The 16053-nt window shown below is 34.6% G+C and overlaps 1 protein-coding gene across 6 annotated transcripts in view; it reads right to left on the bottom strand.

Moving 5' to 3' along the window:
• The window catches only part of ANKS1B (ankyrin repeat and sterile alpha motif domain containing 1B), a 914119-nt gene that overhangs the window by 586524 nt on the left and 311542 nt on the right, over positions 1–16053 (bottom strand). The window lies entirely within an intron of this gene.

Here is a 16053-nt window from a genome sequence, read left to right as displayed (position 1 = left end):
CCACATGGTAATCTGGTATTTTGGTATAAAATGTGTCTACAAATTAGTGTTACTCTTATTATTAACTGAACATATATTTCCTTTGATATGCTATTATGCTCTTCAAGTTATGTGGATATTCATGATGACAGACTTCATGTATTATAAGAGGCAGATGTTGTATGGAATTACAGTACTTAGATATACTTTGGAAAAAGTTAGATTGCCTTTCATCTGCTTTCATAAGTCAGATTTTAATGTCCCAGGATTTCCAGAAAGTAAATGGGAACCAAAGTACTATTTAACCCTAACTCATATCTCTATTTTATACTCACAGCAGGGGTAATGCTTAACTGGGAGAAAGATTTCCCTTTTTTCCTATTCTAGAGATACTTCTATGTTCAGACAGTCGTCCTCATCTCTTCCTTATTGAAGAGCCTGTCTAGATGATAGTATCAGTAACAGAGATGAGTTTTCTTCAGTCCCACTGCCTAGTTACTTTCAAATACCATTAATCACAACACTGTGAAGCTCCTTTAAAGGCTGCTTTCCTATACATATTCTTTTATCTAAATTTTACAAATTTAATAAATTGTTAATATGTCCCTGTAAAATCAGTGATGCTTTTGCTACACATGATACAAAATTTTTGTTTGAAATTCAAGGGCATTTTTTGTTAACACAATACTACTTAAAACTAACTACAAAGCCATTATGTATTTTATAGGTGCAAAAGTATCTAATGATTAAAACTTCAGAAGCTCAGAAGTCTTGTGTTTTAAAAAGAAAAAAATTAGGTGTCACAAAAGGTCTCAGAGCTTCTAATGAATGTGTTATTAATATAACACATTGTCTGAACATCTTAAGGGACCTCTTTCACAAGCAACCAGAAGTCTTTTTGTAATTACTTATGCTAGACACCTATTTCTGATTGGCAGAATTAGGAGGAGGAATACTCCCAGTTCATACACTGCGTGGCATCTCTGAACTTATGATCAATGTGCCAGTACACTGGTTAGTAACTGGTAGATATAAAACAAGATAACACACACACACATGTCTAACGTGCTTACTCTTTGGTGCACTGCCAATGGGAAACAAATATACTGATGTCCATATACTTAACACTCCAAGGTGTAATATAGGTTTCTCCATAACCTAAGAAATCCCTGCTTTCCCTCAAAAAAAAAAAAAAAGAGAGAGAGATAGAAACAAAACACCATCATTCTAGTAAAAGTAGAGACAAATTTACATAAAAGAATAGACTAGCACGAATCCCTGCTTTCACTGTTGCCACAATCCATTACTAAGCTGTTTAGTGGTCCCTATAATAAATGCCCTTAGAATTGATAGTGCAAAATTTTTTCCATGAATGAGAGTGCTATATGACAAATTTTAATGCCATTAATTCAACGAATTGCACAAACCTAACCATCACAGTAAATTATAATCTGACCTTAAAAAAAACATATGTCATGAGCTAAGACAAAGTTATCTTTATCCTTGAAATATCAGGAGCTTATTCTTAAAGAAGTTTCTCCCTTTCTTTCTTTATAAATCTATTCAGGAATGCATAAGGTGATATTTCCTGTTACTTTGCTAAAATAGATATCTGATGACTGCAGTCCTGCTCTTTTACTCCGTGGGTGCCCCAATACCACAGCATGGTAGACAGCGTTACAGATGCATTTAAAATCTCACTTTTACCCTTTCAGAACCCTATCCCCCTGCTTCTATCTCAAGAGTTAATCACCATCCCAAAATTGATGTGTATTCTCTATCAGTACCTTTATAATTTTATTACTTATGCACATAATTATTATCTATATATTCATGATATATCAGACATTGTTTTACATTTACATAAATATCATATTGCGTGCATAATTCCAAATCTTGCTTTTTTCACTTAATATTGTTTTCAAAATACAGCCAACTAGGTGTTTGTAAACCTGGTATTTTCATTTTCATTTGTGCATAGTGGTCCATTTTACCAAAACTTACTCTTTGATTCTCTTACTAATGGAAATTTCATTTTTTCCCAATTTTGTATTCTTACAAACAATGTTGCAATGACTATTCTTCAGAGTCTTAGAGTTTTCTTATAAAGAACTGTACCTAGAAGTAGAATTGCTGGATAGGGGAGCATGTGCATTTAAAACTTTTAAAAAACATTGTTGAATTGCCTTCCAATGTGGAGTATCAATTTACAATCCTATTAGCTGTGTACAAGTGTTCCTGTTTTTCTATATCTTTACCATAACTGACAATGCAGAAATTGCAGAACTTTTGTTTCATTCTGGTGGATAGATATAAACTGGTATTTCGCAGTGGTCTTAATTTAAATTTCTCTCTTACTGATGTTAACTACGATTATGGACCATTCAAAATTATCTTCAGTTAACTGTCTTTGCCAATTGTTTCAATGTTTCTGGGGTTTTTTGTTGTTGTTTGTTTGTTTCTTATTTTGTTGAACTAATCCCTTTTAAGTGTTATGCATTGCCAGCATCTCTCTCTGTTTGTGGCTCTTTAAATGTATTTGTGGAATTTTATTCTAAGCATGAATTTTATTTTTAATTTTAATGTACCGTATTTTGCCGTGTATAATGCACACTTTTTTGCCAAAATTTGTGAGGGAAAAATACGGATGCACATTATACATGGGTAGTACTAATTCCATATCTATATAAATATTTTTAATTCTTTTATTTATGCTTATGAGTTTAAAGTGTAACTCTAGAAATCAATAACGATATCCGTATGCAAAATAATACCCTGGAATACGATAATCAGTTTTGTTGAACTTATGACAAACTTGCAACGAAGAAGAGTTCTTGGCCTTCTATGATGCATAAATATCATAAATTTGTTACTGGTACATAAAATTTCTTGTACCTTGTCTCTGTTCATGTGTTTTGTAATTATTTGTTACATAAAATTTCTTGTACCATAATGTGTTAAAAAATAAATGCTAAAATTCCTTTATAATACAAAAAAAAAGTACCTAAATGTAAACAAATAAAAATTTGAATTAAGAAATTCAAACAAAAGATTTTTTTCCTGTGAAAGTTTGGGCCAATAACATGGGTGTGCATTATACACGGGAACACATTATACATGGCAAAATACGGTAGTCAGTTTTTCCAGTCTTTTTCTTAATGATGTTATATTTTCTGTCTTGTTTAAGAAATACTTCCTTTTACTAAGATGATCATGTAAATTATCTCTCTTAATTTGCTAAATTGAGGAAATAGATTGAAAGATTTTTCTGATGGTTGAAATGTACTTCAAACAGTGAGGTGAATCCTACTTAGTCATGAGTTGTGTTTAATAAATTGCTGGATTCAATATAGTAATAGTTTGTTTAGAAATTGTGTATTTATTTTCATACCAGAGGTTAATCCATATGGTTTTTTTACACTTTTCTCCCTGTTCAGTTTTGTATCTAAGTCATACAAGTACAAAGTTGGTAGCTTACCTTTTGTGCATTCTATTAAAAAGATTGTACAGCCTTGATATTATCTGTTCATTAAGGTTTGGTAAAAGTATCATATCAAACCACCTTGACCACCTGTTTTTGGTACCTCTTCTCTTCTGTTAATGTCTATCGGGGTACTGAGTTATGATTAGCTATTTATATTTTTTCACAAAATTGTATATTTGATCTATGTCTTAAAATTTTTTGGAAGAAAATCATTCATGATATCATCTTATGTTTTCTTAAAACCTCTCCCGAGTGTTTGGTTATATCTTCTTTATTTTTTCTAGAAAACAATTATTTTGACCTTCTTTCTTTTCTCTTGGTCAGTCTTACTGGGAGTATATTTATATTACCAGCCTTTTCACATATTGAATGATTTCCATTATGATTTTGTCTTGATTCTTGAGTTACTTTGAAATGTATTCCTTTTTAGTTTCCAAACTTATGGGTGAGGGCTCTGGAAAGATGGTAGACTATGTGTGCTTCCTTATAACACATCTAGCTAGCCCAAGCCCTGAAGCTCCTGGAGCCCACTGGCAACTTGTGTCTGGAAGGAAGAACAAGAAGGCTGTTACTGGACTATTTGCCCTCTGGGATAGGTACGAGTCCTAAAACTAGCAAAGGGATGCCCACAGGCGAGGCACAGGCTGCCATCATCCCAGAGAAAACCTGTCCAGCAAAGAATGTGGTATCCCAAGGGAAATGTTAGCATTGGCCTACATGCTGTACAGGGACATGTGTACCATCACCATGACCCCCAAGGAACAAAGGACTTGTTGGACAGGTGTTCTAAATTGGCTTCACCTAAAATGCTGGGAAAGGTTACAGACTGGCTTTCTCCTAATGTCCTGACAGGTAATCAATCTGCCTACTGCTATACTGCTGACCCTAACGGTGAGAGAATTCTAAATGTTCCAATATTTTAGAGATTGCCACTCTTTAAGGCAATGAAGCAACTAAACGGAAGCCCTAAGGAATAGACCAAAAAACAAACAAACAAAGAAACACAAAACAAGCAAATACCTAAGAGGGCCCAGCAACCAGAGGAAAAAAGAAGAAAAAGAAAATTGAAAATGAATATCTAACAAAATAGAGCTGCTAGTCGAGACATAAGCATTTTTAACACAAATAATAATATATACTAAAGGGCAACATATAAAAAATATTTTGTGAAAAATAAAAGCAACCAGTTAAAAAATTCAAATGACTTGAAGATAAGGATGATCTATTGGTGAAAACTGAATTAGTGTCTTTAGAATACAAAGTGGAAGAGATATCTCAAGCTTCAAAGCAAGAAACAAAATAAAAATAAAGATGGAATTTATGAAGGCAGAGATCCAGGAGACCTATTATGCAAATAATAGGAATTCCAGAAAAAGAAAAAGAAACAGATGGAGACATAGCAATAATTTAAAAGTACCGTTAAAAATTCCCTTAGTTAATAAAATCTTTAGTGTGCATGTTAAGTTCCAGGCAAGATTAATGAAAAGATTCACATACATACATACATGTACTGGAAAAACATGTCTGTGTGCCAGGATAAAGCGGTTATCATATAAGCTTCCACAGGGAAATACACATTATTTACAATTGACAAAGACACTGGCACGAAAATTTTCACCTGCAACACTGAAAACTGGAAGACTAGAAAATTGAACAGTTTTCACAGAACTGTTGGACTGAGGGCCTTCATTTCTCACTGGCTGTTGACCAGTGGCTTCCCTTAGTTCCCTGCCATGGGGGCCTCTTCACAAAGCAGCTCACAGTGCAGGCAGTGGCTTCCACCAGAGAGAGTAAGCGGGAAGTGCAAGAGGGAGGTAGCAAGATGGAAGCCCGAGCTTCCTTGCAACCTGATCTTAGAAGTGACACCCGTTATTTTTGCCATATTCTATCCATTAGAAACAATTCACTGGTCCAGTCTACACACAAGGGGAAGGGATCGCACAAGCACATAAATACCAGGAGATGGGATAATTAGGAGTCATCTTAGAGACTTAATATCACAGTTGTGCAGGGAAATGCTACTCTCAACCTACGGTTGGCAACAGAAACGGATAAAGCCAATTTGGAAAGTAATAAGGTCAGTGCCTCTGGATAGGGTGACCCACTTACCTTGGTTTTCTAGGTTCTTTCTCAGTTTTAAAACTGGAAGTGCTACATCCTGGGAACCCCTTCAGTCCTGGTGCTTGGTTAGCCACCCTACTCGGGAGCCAGGCTGTGGGGTTTAAAGCATGACTCCACACTTACTAGCAATGTGACCTTGGTAAGTTACTTATTTCTCTGTGCCTCAGTTTCCTTATCTGTAAAATAAGAATAGTAATAGCATGTTTGTGGAAACTAAATGAGATAATACATGCAGAGTGCTTAAAGCAATGTCTGGCACATAAAAGGTGTCCCATGATATTAGCTATTATTGATATTAAAATATACATATCCTTTCACTAGGGTATGCACACAATTACAATCCAAACTGGGATACTTCAAGAGTGAAAGGGTGTATTAGTAACAATTATGCTAGATCAACAAGCATAAAAGGGAATATTCAAGGGAAACTGAGATGTATCATCCTTCTATTTCACCCACATTGAAATTTATCTCATAGTAGTAAAAGCAACTCCATCTAAGACAGGTGCACAATGATCTTTGTTGCTTTTTTCATCATAATAGAAATATAATGTAAAATTAAGTGAACGCTCATTAATAGAGGTGGCATAAATCATAAAACATAATACCATCAAACATTACACAACCTTCAAAAGAACAAATTATAATAATACCAACTGACTTGAAGGAAGTTCTTTGAAATCTTGTTGAGTGAGAAAATAATATGCAGGATATATACATATATGGTTCCATTTCTTTAAAAAAAAAAAAAAAGAGGCTTACGCTCAGAGGCAAATAGTGAAGCTTAAGCTTCAGGATCTAGTACTTTCATGGGCCCATTCCAAGGTACTGGGAGGGGCTCCAGAAATTTTTTTATACGTTTTGTTAAAGTAAAATTTTTTAATTGCAATAAGTTAAGACCTCCGTTTCTTCAATTCCAATTTTCCTGCTATCATACTTCTCTTTGTTTTGGGTAGTATTAGAATGGCAATAGACATTTTTGGGACCTGGCTAAGGAGAAGAAGAGTTTTAGATACGTTTAGTTTGGGTTTGATGGGATATATTTACGAGGTTTGAAGTCACTTCCATGTACAGTCAGATATAAGAACGCCTTCTAGAAATACCCCTACCACCTCCTGTGCCAACTCACCTGGCATGTGATTGTATGGTTTAGAACCATATTACGTTATGAGTCATATTGTGATGTGAGAGTGGCCTATGAGAGTGGAAATATTTGCGGACCAGAAATATTTGTGCAGTGGGGAAGAAATATTTGAAATGTACAGAAATTAGTGCATAGAAAATTCTTCCCTCTCTTAGCTTAATTAAATATGAAACGGATTTTATCAAATTTGACGAAAATCCTAAAATTCAGCATGGCAGTACAAATAACAGATTGGGAAGCTGAAAGAAAATTTTCTACAAACTAATAAACAAAAAACTAATTTTGATCAACTATGCTAGAGAAGAGACTGAATTATTTTATTTTGTGTACAGCAGCATTGTCCAATGGAAATGTAATGTAAGCCCTATGTGTAATTTTAATTTAGCTAGTAGCCACATTTTTTGTTTTTAAATAGATAAAATTAATTTTAATAATATATTTATTTAACCCAATTTATCCAAAATATTATCATTTCAATTACTAACAAAACATTTTACATTCCTTTTTGTGAACTAAATCTTCATAATATGAAGTATAATTTATACTTGCAGCATATGTCCATTCAGAAAGCAAAGTTTCATTGGAAATACATGATCTATATTTAGATTTTGTAAAACTACAGTTACAAAGGTAGATTTATATGACCAAGTTGTTCTAAACATACTTAAGTTTTCAAATAATTAGATTGTGTACCAAAAAATCATCTTCCTTTAATATTTGCATCCACATTGACAAAGTTGTTTCATCACTTTTAGAAGAATTGATTTGACTTAGACAAAAAATAAATTCAGCTTTAAAACTATGTCTGCCCAAATTAAGTAAGTTCCCTGACTCAGCAATATTAATAGACAAGTTAAAGGCGTATTGCATACATTTAAATTACAAGCTTGGATCCTCCTAAAAATTGTTCTAAAATATTTTGCTGGACATTTACTTCTGATTTTAAGTAAATAATATTCACTGATTCCTTTTTTAACTGTTAAGAGCAAACTCCTTATCAAATTTACTATGTATCTCTTAAAGGAATCTCTTATTATTTTCCACTTCCTTATCTTAAAAAGTTTTTTTAGACAACAAACAGCTTTTTCAGTTTGCTCTGCCATGGCAAATTAGAACTGGCGTCATGAAATTTGTGACATACCATAGTCCAATCTCTCATTTTTTTCTTTACTGTTCCAGTCATTAGTGTGTGCAAGGTCGAAAAGGCAGTAGTGTATGGGGGTGAGGAAGCCCTGGTCCTTAAGGGAAGCCCCAGGTCTTCCTCAGTCCACTGGGATTCATGTAGGCTGGGGGCTCTCTCCAACTGTATGGCTGCTTAGAGAAGACCTGCAGTTCCTACAGCTTATTAACAGATCAGTGCAGAGAACTTTGCTTGCAGATAACTGCAATCTCTATGAACGGTTACAATGAAAGGAAAAAATCCAGTTGCAAACTAGTAGGTATAGTATGATTCTACTTTGGTAAAAAGAAACGCAACCCATATGTATACACATATATATGCTTTGCTATGCTTGTATGTGTGAGAAGACAGTTAAAGGATACATGCTGAGTTGTTAGCATTCTTTAAATGAAGGTGGGTGAGGAAGTGAGGACAACTGGGTCAGGTAAAATGGGAGAAATGATTAGCATTGCCTTTATAAAATCATGTACTGTATTATAGGCTTTAATTCAGTATTACAAGCATATATTTCCTTAATAATTTGTAAGCCGTCCAATACAGGGGAAGAAACTTTTAAAAATACAGTGTGATTTATATTTTTTGTTGATTCATAATTTCATTACATCATAATATGAGATTGGGGCCTCATTCTCTGATTGTTGAGAATGCCTCTGTGACCTAGTAAGTGCTTTCTGTATGTATGAAAGGAACATATGCATTCTCCATTGATGGGTACAGAGTTCTAGATGTCTATTAAATCAAGCTTGTTAATTGCATTATTCAACATGCTATATTCTTATATTATGATTCTTCATTTATCAGTATTCTAAATGAAATACAGTATACAAAAATATCGTACAACTTGTCAATGTCAATATTTCTTCAAAGTCCTATCAGTTCTGACTTTTAATATTTTAAGGCGATGTTGTATATAAAAATGTATAAAAAATGTATGACTTATACATATATCTTCTTGGTATTGTGTTTTATCCTTTTATTATTATATAGTAGACCTCTTTATATGTTTTAATGTTTTTAACTTTCAATTATATTTTGACTAATGCTATTGCTTCAATGCCTTTGTTTAGGTCTGTTTTGCTTGATCTTTGTTTTTTAACCCCTTTGCATCACTTTGATTTAGGTTTGACTTCTATAACAAGCATATAACAAGATTTTTTAAAATTGCATCCAATGTATTATCTTTGTCTTTCATTAATTATTTTCAATTTTCTATTTTTGGTTTGTCATGTTTATTACTCTTTGCTTCGCTGCTTCACTTCTTTTCTTTTTTTTTCAGATTTAGGGACTTTTTAATTAATAAAGATTCCTTTAATCTTTTATTTTTCCATTCCTGGTTTGGAAGACAGAAATTATGTTTCTATTTACTAGTGGTTTCTCTTAAAATTTTTATTAGAAATGTTTTTTTTAACAACAAAAATATCAAAAGTCACTAAGTATCTTTGTTTCTCTAGTTCTTTATTCCACTTTATTTACTCTCTGAACACAAACCTCTATCTTCCTTGTTTGTATTTTCTGGAAGTTTAACACCGCAGGCTGCACATTTTCAGCAGGCCTGACTCTAGCTCCCACTCCACGTGAAGCTCTTTTAGACTCTATTGTCCTGAAGGATGAGATCTCCCTACGGATACTGCCCATTTCTCGGCTGTTCCTAGCTGAACTGCCATTTAGATTCCACTTCCTCTTTTGTTTCTGATACAGTTGAGCATGAAGATATTCTTTTTGTTTTTCAGCAAAGCCAGAATTTATAATTTTCTCATTCTATATTTCATCCCTCAGCTTTTTTTTTTTTTTTTGATGCATTGGAAAATAGAGGAAATTTCACTTTAAAATAAACCGGACGGACCTTGCCAAGACAAAAGGTCATATTATACTTCCATAATCAGAAAAATATACAATTTAAAAATCAATATAATACAAATGTATATACTCCTAATGTTCGTTCTCAATTATGAAAAAGCAATGTAGAGCAGGAAAAAAAAAAGTGGGAAAGAAATAAACCATAATGTTAACATTAGTTACTCTGCTAGGTAGAAATCAGGGAAAACATTTTATTATTTTTTACTTAATAATTTATTCAATTTTATGAGAACATAAACTGATTTTTAAAAAGCTACTAGAAGAAAAAATAAATTACATTAGTAGCTATATTAAAAGCTATTATACTATATTTATACTATATTATTCTATAGTATAAAGTATAATATTATATTATACTATACTTAAAAATCACGCCAATCCAACAGGATTTCCTAAGGGCAGCAATTAGTTAAAAGGTATTTAAAACGAGCTCATCTGTTCAGAGAGTTGTTTGTATTGCTATGTCTCAGAATTTAGACCAATCACACTCTTTTCTACACTTGGTTAGAGTAATCAGAGTATGCTTCACTTGAAATGATGCTCCAGGATCCTCATACTTGCCTGTGACTTAACATCTGCTTACTTTTATGTTTTCTGAGGAAAGGAGTGTGAGCTGGTTCACTGCTCTTGACTTGTTTTTGGCACTGTTTTTAGCATTCTATTATTCTTTTCACTTCCTCTATTCACAGGTGAGAGATACAGAAGACACTAGATAACTATTTGGTAATGAATGGTTCCATAGAAATTAAAAGCGTAGAAAAACCTATGTGATTAAATAGCACCTGCAGTTCCTTCTCTGGGTTCTGTGCATAAACAGCAGAATAGGATCTCCCACAGAGAACGAACACAGCCGAGTTTGGCAGTATAATATATAACTTTGGAAGCAATAATGGTCTATTTGAGCTCTCTTGACTCCCAACACCTAGAAGGCTTTAAACTTAGCCCAATGCATTGTGGATAAAACCTCTCCTATCGCTTTATATCTAACATGTTTTCTTTTTCTTTGTGTCTCATGCACCTAAGGACCTGGAATACTGTAAGTCCTCAATAAATAGTTGTGTAACAAATGACTCAATAAATGAATGGATGAGTGAGTGTTATTATGAAAAGAGAATGTTCTGAACCGTATGATGGAGCACTGAGGAAGAGATATGAATAATACACTGAGAGTCACAGTGAATTCACAGTGCCAGATTTGCTTTTGAATTCCCATCTCTTTCAACAAACTATTCATTTATTTTGATTTCGGTTTCTCAATTGCAATAGAAGATTGGATGATAAATGTGATGAAATGATAGATCCGGAAATCTTTTGTGCATTATTTCTGAGACTAAATAATGAAATTACTTTTGATTCCCTATTTTTCTTAACTATTCAAACTTGGTCTGTTAATACCCAAAAGTATTACCTAAAATAAGCTATTTTTATCTTTTCCATTTTTTAATAAACTGTCTCTGAGAGTCCAATGGAAAAATAATCTGAGTTTCTTGAATTTGTTTATTCTAATATAAATGTAAAATGTAATATAGTGAATAAAATATAGAATATATTAATGTATAATTTTACATTTAAAATGTATAGTGTGACTGTAGTTTGGTGTCAGTTAATTTTGCTAATGTTACTTAATTAAGAGTGTAGGAGTACTTAAAGGGAGAACTAGTAGTCTTAATACAATATTACGTTAATAATACAGCATCTCTGGAAAAGAACATAAAGTAAATTAGTGAGCTTGCTAGTAGATGTACATGATATGTCTAGATAGCGCAGGTAGGAAAAAAATGTGTTAAATATGAGACTATAAGCACTATGCAAAATTTCTTTAAGGTAGTATTTTCAGCATGTTATTTCCAATTTAATGCTGTATGTAGCTGCTGCTAAACAGAACAAAATTAATGAGCCCATGAAATAACAGCTTAATCATTAAAAGGGATTGAAATTACACAACTGTAAATTCCCACAAGCTATAATGATATTGCCTCTTTTAGGAGCTTTGAGAATAACTCTTGTCAAGTGTTGAACCAGTACACCAAACAAGATAATCTAAATTAAAATATTCTGAAGTTTGAGCAAAAATAGATGCCAAAAACATGTATCTTCAATAGATTAAGGGTTATTGCAGGAGAAGTTTCAGTATTTTATAGATAGTACCTATCCTCAGTCCATTCAACTCTGTCTTCAAAGAGAGAAATCACCTACATTAGATGGATGTGAATTGTTTTTTATGATCTCTAGATCTAGGAGATTTCTAGATGATTAAGTTATTTTTAATAATTTTCTAATTATAAAAATCAATAGGTGTTATTGTAATAACAACTGAACAAAACAAAAAAGAATGAAAAAGAAAATAAATGTCACAGTAATCATAGCACCAAAAGATAGTACTATTAATAATATATCTTTTTGGTCTTTTTTTCCATGTGTATACATGTAATATTAGTTTTCCACTAAATTTGTATCTAATGGTAAATATACAATAATTCACTCAACAGACATTTATTGAGGGGTAACTATGAGCCATCATGAAATTTTGAATAATTAGATATTATTTGGAAAACTTTTTTTTTTCTTTTTTTTCTTTTTTACCATGCAATAAGCATGATTCCTTCAAAAGGTTAAATCAGAGGCTGTAAACAGGTGGTCCAGAGGCTGAATCTAGCTTGCACAATTTTAAAAAGGTTTAACATAAAAACACAAATAGCCAACTTCTATAAAATAAAATTAAATCTAGCCTGTTTGGGCCTGGCCTCTGGTGAAACAACTGTGTGCCTTAACCTCTGGGAAGACTGTTCCTTTGTTCTTTATTATAGACTTCATTAGCAAGTTTAAAGCAATCCTGAGCCCCTAAATACAAATATTCATATAGAAAGCAAAATCTTTTAAAAACAGTCAGATAAGTATAATGTTAATCAACCCAAGGTTTTCTCTGTTACTGAAAGGTGCCATTTCTCTTCTTATTCTCTCTGTTTTCTTTGAAGTTTTAGGAAGCAATAGTGCCAAAAAATATCCGATAGAAGAGGCAAATTTTGCCCTTTGTCAGCATTTGTCCTCCCTATTATCTACTGTGACGTCATACCCCATCTGCTCTTTAGTTGGCTCTCCAGGTTACCGAACTCAGGTTCAGTGCCACTTGTTGCCCCAAAAGTCCAAAAACACAGAGTGACAAGAGTTGGTGAGGAGAAAAAGCGTCCTTTATTCTAGATGTGGCAGGCTAGGGAAGATGGCAGACTCATGTCTGAAAAACCACCTTCCCCACGCCAAAATGATTAAGAGGTTTCACAGGCAGGTAAATGGGAAAGAACAAAGGAAAGCAGGCCTCCGGGCTGATAGCTGAGAAGTTGTCCCCTGGCTTCTTCTGAGTGTCTCAGTGTTCTGTTAAATCTTATTGTCTATAGCTGACTTGGGGGGAACTGCTAGGGAGTTGAGATCACCAATCCGGATACCTGGGCCCTGAAGATTAAAGAAACTGTTTTTTTCAGGTTAGGATGTTAATTAGTAAGGTATGGGTAGCCTTGAGAACGGGAACAAACTGAGTTAGTTAATCAGTGAGGAGAGAAACAAAGAGGAAACAGCTGAATATCAGGATAAATCAAACTGTAAACTGGCTAAGTTTAATTACGTTGATCTACCGAGTTTCACCCTTACACATATGGGTACTAACAGCATCATCCTCATCTCAACTACAAGAGACTGTTAACGGATACCAGGACCAGAAAGAACCCAAGCGTCACTCAGAGAGTTAGGAAGGTCAGCTTTATTACGCCGGCAGGCTCAGCGGGATCTTTCCCAAATACTGAGCCTGGAAAACTTATTTTAAAGATTATAGATGATTTTAAACTTTGAATGTATCATTACTACAACTTGCATTGACTTTTGGGTTGTCTCCAATTCATCTACTTATTTTAGATTGATTAGAACATCCCCCTAGCACCACTCCACAGATGGGTACAATGTAGATTTATCACAAACCATTACACAGCTTTCCAACTATTCCTATTTTAATTGAAAGACAAAAATTCAAGATTTATCCTAGCAAATTCAAAAGAATCTCAAAATTGCATGCTTACATAATCAAATAACTAATTCATGAGTTATAAATGTGGTTAAGAATTTGGTTCTAGAAAGATGTCAGAAGCATGGCAGCATGAGAGGTCCCCCTGGTCACTCCCCTTGAAATTATAACAAATTGAACAGCTATTCAACAAAGATTTCCTGCTCAACACACAAACACACCTGAGATCAGTGCATTGAAATATCTAAAGATGGGAGAATTGGAGCAGATAGGGGAGGAGGGAAAGGAGAAAAGCAGAGACAGGTTTCATTGACACAGCCTGAGCTTAAAGCTCGCTGTGCGTCTTGGGACAGGGGAGGAACCAGGTTGTCATACACACTCTCTGTAGCCCCAAGGAACAGAGAGGTAGAACAAGCGTTCCTACCTGAGTAGTAAGCACATATTGAGGCTGAACCCAGTGATGGGGGCAGAGACAGAATACAGAAGTGTGGCAGCTGTGGACCAGCAGCCACCATTGCCAGAAAGAAAACAAAGCCACAGAGCCTGTCTGCTTCCCCTCACCCTCCAACCTTGCATCCCCTCACCTTCCCAGAGCTAACAGAGGGCCCCAGAAGAAGCTGCAGCAGTGAGTGTTGGATTACAGAGAATACTATCTGCAGCCCCGAGAACTGGAGAGACAGGAGCATTTCTCCTTGAGCAGCAGATGCATGCTGCAGCTAATCCCATTGACAGGGTGGAGCTACAGGAGTCAGGCACCATTGGTCAATGAGGTCTGGCAGACACCATTACTGGGTAGAGAACAAAGCCATAAACGCAGGACCCAGCCTCTCCCAGCCAATCCTATCCCCACCCATTGTGCTGATCCCAGTGGTGACACCTGGGACACCTGGAGCAGTGCAGCACTGTCAACAGCATCTGGTTTCAGGGGGTCGTGCTGGGATTTCGTAGGCTCCAAAACCTGTTGCCTACCACATTCCCCCATGTGGGTGGTGCTCTGAGACCAAGGCAACCTGGTCACAGAGAGGATCCACCCTCCCCAGGGAATACAGGGTATTTTGCACCATCCTGCACAGATCCCAGGAGCTGCAGCAGTATAAGAGAAAATAAAAATCTTATGCTTCAGTACCACCTACTGGAAAACAAAAGGAAGACCTCTTCTTATCAATCTGCTAAATAAAGGTATCATTCATTAAAAAAACAAAAACAAAAAAACAAAACACAACAAAAAACCAAATTTCATTTCGATAAAGGCCTAGGTAGAGAGATAATCCATCAAACACCATGAACAACCAAGATAAAAAGACAGCTCAGAAAAAAAATTGAAAAATCTCCAGAAAATAAGCTTAAAGACATGGAAATATGTGCTTTAAATGACAGAGAATTCAAGATTTCAGTTTTGAAATAAACTCATCGAGATACAAGAAAACTCAGGCAATTTTATAAACTCAGCCATAAAATCAATGAACAAAAGGAGTACTTTATCAAAAAGATTGAAACTTTTAAAAAGAACTAAATAGAAATTCTGGAGCTAAAGAACTTAATAAAAGAGACGAAGAATGAACTAGCAAGTTTAGAAAAATAGAGCTGAGCAAATGGAGAAAAGCATTTGTGATACCTTAGATAGAAATCTGGAAATGATGCAGATAAAAAGAGAGAGAGAGAGACTTCAGGGTAAAAAGAAAATGTAAGAACTCTATGGGAACTATGTGACTCCATCAGAAAGAGCAATATAAGAATAATGAGTATACCAGAAGAGAGGGAAAAGGAAACAGAGGCCTATTCAAACAAATAGTAGACGAAAAATTTCCAAACCTATGCAAAGAGCTGAATCCTTAAATTCAAGAAGCAAACAGAAAACTTAACTATCTCAATCCAAAAAAACCTTCTCTTAGGCACATTATATTAAAACTGCCTAAAATTAATGACAAAGACAATCCCTCCTATTGATGTATGAACAGCAACAAAGGCTCAACTATAATAGGAAGGCAAAAACAATCCACACAAAGCACATATTTGCAGCACCCAGCTCAGGTCATCTGGTAAAGAGTAGGTAGGGCTACTGAGCCCTACAAGACACCTACTACATCAGGCCACTCTACAAAGACTGAGAGACATAGCAACTCTACATAGTATGTAGAAACAAACACAGGGAGGCAGCCAAAATGAAGAGAGAAAGAAACATGTCCCAAATGAAAGAGCACAACAAAGCTCCAGAAAAAGAACTAAACACGATGGAGGACAAGCAACCTCGCAGATGCAGAGTTCAAAACACTGATTAT

The sequence above is a fragment of the Rhinolophus ferrumequinum genome, chromosome 10 (genome assembly GCF_004115265.2).
Source record: "Rhinolophus ferrumequinum isolate MPI-CBG mRhiFer1 chromosome 10, mRhiFer1_v1.p, whole genome shotgun sequence".
Lineage (NCBI taxonomy): Eukaryota > Metazoa > Chordata > Mammalia > Chiroptera > Rhinolophidae > Rhinolophus > Rhinolophus ferrumequinum.
Note: the sequence above shows the minus strand (reverse complement) of the source record. Positions and strands in the feature narration are given on the sequence as shown.